The sequence below is a fragment of the Pipistrellus kuhlii genome, unplaced genomic scaffold (genome assembly GCF_014108245.1).
Source record: "Pipistrellus kuhlii isolate mPipKuh1 unplaced genomic scaffold, mPipKuh1.p scaffold_m20_p_3, whole genome shotgun sequence".
Lineage (NCBI taxonomy): Eukaryota > Metazoa > Chordata > Mammalia > Chiroptera > Vespertilionidae > Pipistrellus > Pipistrellus kuhlii.
Genome location: NW_023425529.1, coordinates 110,099,988 through 110,104,672, shown reverse-complemented (window position 1 = coordinate 110,104,672; position 4,685 = coordinate 110,099,988).

Here is a 4,685-nt window from a genome sequence, read left to right as displayed (position 1 = left end):
CTCATCGTTGATTTTTCTCTCTCTCTCTCCCCGCCCTTTTTAAAATATATATATATATATATATATATTATTGAGTTTTTACAGAGAGGAAGAGAGAGGGATAGAGAGTTAGAAACATCGATGAGAGAGAAACATGGATCAGCTGCCTCTTGCACGCTCCCTACTGGGGATGTGCTGGCAACAAAGGTACATGCCCTTGACCAGAATTGAACCCGGGGCCTTTAAGTCTTCAGGCCAATGCTCTATCCACTGAGCCAAACCGGTTTTGGCTCTCTCTCTCCCTCCCTTTTTGATAACAATAAAAATATATTTTAAAAAAAGAAACCTGAAACAGTAAATTATATTTAGTTAAAAATATATGTGTGCTCAGTGGATGGAGCGTTGCTCTGCGGACTGAGGGATCCCAGGTTCAATTCCGGTCAAGGGCATGTACATTGGTTGCGGGCACATCCCCAGTGGGGGGTATGCAGGAGGCGGCTGGTCGGTGTTTCTCTCTCATTGATGTTTCTAGCTTTCTATCCCTCTCCCTTCCTCTCTGTAGAAAATCAAAAAAATATATATATATATATATATATATATATATATATATATATATTTTTTTTTTAAAGATGTCTTATTGCACTTAGATAAACTAAAGCTCCTTATCAATGCCTAGAAGGCAGCTTCAAGTACAGCAGTCCCCCATCCCTGTAAAATGGAGTACAATTTTATTTTCAATAGTTTCAGTTACCCCTGGTCCAGAAATATTAAAGGGGAAACTCCACCTCACTTCATCTTGTCATGTAAATATCCTATATAATAAAAGGCTAACATGCAATTGGACTGAACAGTGGAACAACCAGTTGCTATGATACACATTGAGCACCAGGGGGCAAACGCTCAATGCAGGAGCTGCCCCTGGTGGTCGGTGCATTCCTTCAGGGGGAGTGCCACTCAGCCAGAAGCAGGCTCATGTCTGGCGAGTGCAGCGGTGGTGGCAGGAGCCTCTCCTACCTTCACAGCAGCACTAAGGATGTCTGAATGACGGCTTAGGCCCGCTCTCCATAGGAGCGGGCCTAAGCCGTCAGTCAGACATCCCCCAAGGTCTCCCAAACTGTGAGAGGGTGCAGGCTGAGCTGAGGGATCACCCCTGAGTACACGGTTGTATTATATCACACCATCACAAGAAGGGTGAGTATACTACAGTAAGATGTTTGAGAAAGAGCATATTAAGACAACTTTTATTATAGTATTTATACTAATAAAAGGGTAACATGTTAATTAGGCCGGGTTGGCTGGACATCTTCCAGTTGTCGAGTCCTCCTTCCAGACAAAGCCACAGTGGCAGGGCCTGAGGCAGAGTGGTTAGAGGTGATCAGACCAGCAGGAGAGGGTAATTAGGGGTTATCATACCAGCAGGGGAAGGTGGTTAGGGGAGATCAAGCCGGCAGGGGAGAGTGGTCAGGGGTAATCAGGTCAGCTGGGGTGGGAAGTTATGGGGGATCAGGCCAGCAGGCAGAAACGGTTAGGGACAATTAGGCAGGCAGGCAGGAGAGAGGTTAGAAGCAGTGGTCCTGGATTATGAGGGATGTCCCAGATTGGAGAGGATGCAGGCTGAGGGACACCCCCTCCTATGCACTAATTTCATGCACCAGGCCTCTAGTATTGTCATAATTGTTCAATTTTATTAGTTTTTAATCTCTTACTATACCTAATTTATAACTTAAATTTCATCAAGGCACTTATTCATAGGGAAAAAACATAATGCATATAAGGTTTGGTACTCTTCATGATTTCAGGCATCCACTGGAAGTCTTGGAACATTTACCCCACTGATAGGGGGGACTGCTGTAATTGATAAGTATTGAGGCTGGGTTCTGAAGCTGGACTGCCTGTGTTTAGATCCTAGTTTTACTGCCTTACTATCTATAGAGCTTTGGGCAACATAATCTCTCTATTCCTTAATTCTCTACACAATTCAAAAGATGAGACTTCTATTTACTTCTTTTTAAAAAATATACTATATATTTTATTGATTTTTTTACAGAGAGGAAGGGAGAGGGATAGAGAGCTAGAAACATCGATGAGAGAGAAACATCGACCAGCTGCCTCCTGCACACCCCCTACCGGGGATGTGCCCGCCACCAAGGTACATGCCCTTCACCAGAATCAAACCTGGGACTTTTCAGTCCACAGGCCGATGCTCTATCCACTGGTTTTGGCTATTATTTACCTCTTAAGATTGATGGGGATAAAATGGGACAATGTGTATAAAGCAAGTGGAACAGTGCTTGTCACATAGTAGATGCTTATTGTTAACCTGACCTCTTGAATCTCATCTCAATTCACAACCCTTTTTTCAGGATGCTCCAGCCCCCTGGCTTCCTCATTAAGCCACCTGGAGCCCCCTCCCCGCTTTCCATGACTTATTCCATCTCAAATTTCAGATCTTAGCTTTAAGAGAGCTCCTGAGACAGGCCTTCTTTGACCATTCTTCCTAAAATATGGCTCTCAAAACCCATTTCCTTACCAAGCAAAATAGATACAGACTCATAGAGAGCAGACAGGCAGTTCAGGATGGGGGTAGGGGGTAGGGACGTGTTGGGGAGGTGGTGGAGGGTTGAGCAAAAAAGAAAAAAAAGGAGAACTTACAGAATGGAAAAGTGGGGTGATTGCAGGGGGGTGGGGTATGGAGGTGGAAGAGGGCATAGAGGGGATAAATGGTGATTGGAAAAAAAAAACTAAAAAAAAAAACAAACAGAACAAAACCCTAGTTCTTTCCTTCATAGCATTCATTATCATATGTAAGTATTATTTATTTAATACCTGTCTCCATCACTAGACTGTAAACACCAAGGGAGAGGTTTTTGCTGTTGTTGTTCTGCATATAAGATCGCTTGGTACTTACTAGGTATTCAATGCATACGTGTTGGGGAAAGAGGGGCGATAAGAGCCTTGCCACCGTGGCTCAGTTGGTTGAGTGTCATCTTGTGCACTGAAGGTTTGCCAGTTCGATTCCAGTCAGGGCACATACCTAGGTTTCAGAGTTTAATCCCTGATAGAAGCATGTGCAGAGGCAACTGGTGGATGCTTCTCTCTCTCCCCTTCTTCCTAAGCATGTCCATGGGTGAGGATTGAAAAAAAAAGAAGAAAAAAAAAGAAAGGAAGACTAGATGAACAAAGTCCTGGTAACTCCTAGGGAAGCAAGTCTACCCAGGTGCACCCCAAACTACTAAATAAACCATGTTGCGTTCCCCTCAACCCCCCTGTGTGTGGCTAGTACTGTTCTAAAAGCAAATTCTTAATTCATTTGCACATTAATAGAATATGATCACAATGCATTCTCTCAGTCATCCGGTATTGATAGTAGTCACCTCCACAGCACCGTGGCGTGTTTGCTGTATTACATTATATATATATATATATATATATATTTATATAATCTCACAAAGCGGCTGGGGATTGCAGCTTGATGCCCTTATACTTACAGGCTGAGGGAGCTGGTTGCAGTTAAGGCTTTACTGCATGCCCAGCAGAGTGCGCTGTTGAGACATGCTTCCCGCGGGCGCGGGCGCAGGCGCAGCCCCACGGGAGGGGAACAGGGAGAGTAGAATAACAAAAAGGAATTTGCACATTCCTAGAAACTTCCCACCTGCAAAAGTGGCTTCATAGCCCAGTGGTTTCTGAATCTGGCTGAGTATCACTAGCACTTGAAGAGCTTTGAAAAATACAGATATCTGGGTGGCCCTGGGTACTGGCTTGTCTTCAGGCTGTTCCTGCTGATTTAGATGATCAAGAGGTTTGGGATCCCTTGGTGAGAACTTGCACCCGTAAGTGGGAGAACAGAAGAGGTGAGTAGGAGACAAACCTGGTTTCCACTCCCAACCCTGTTGGTTTTTAGCTGTGTAACCTTTCTCACACCTCTCATCCCCTTATAAAATGGAGATAATAAAGATGGAACTATAATGCCTATCTTGTCCGGTTATTTTATTTTTAAAATATATTTTTTATTGATTTCAGAGAAGGAAGGAGAGGGAGAGAAAGATAGAAACATTAATGATGAGAGAGAATCATTGATCTGCCTCATACACAGCTCCTACTGGGATTGAACCCACAACCCGAGCATGTGCTCTTGACTGGAATCAAACCCAGGACCCTTCAGTCCCCAGGCCAATGCTCTGTCCACTGAGCCAAACTGGTTAGGGCTAAGGTTATGTTGAAGATGAAAGAATAGCCAGTGTAAAGCTGCCAATAGTAAGTATTCAAAGCAAAGTAGTCTGTGCTCTGCATCAAAGGCAGAGGAAGCGTTCTGAGACCTCTCCGGGGCCTCCTAATCCCAGGAAGGATACTGTTCCTCCCGTCACTGGGAACTCGCTATAATGTTTAGTTCTGGAACCTCCAGGCTGCCGCTGCCTCTGCCTACCTTCAGTTTATTTGCTTTCTTCCAGGAGGCAGTCAAGAATAGTATGAGGAGATGGGCACGTTTTATTAAAAGAAATCTTATACAGCATCTATCAGGTTCAGAGAGGTTGAGAGACTTACCCAAGATCACACAGCTAGTTATATAAAGCCATGGGCTTGTGCTGTCAGTACAACTCAGTGCTGCTCCTGGAAGTTGTGTGGCAAATCTCTTCAGGTCTTGCCTTTGTCCTCCAGAGAAGAGAAGACGGACTGTCTTGAAAAAAATCAGTGCTTCCTTCTCTCCC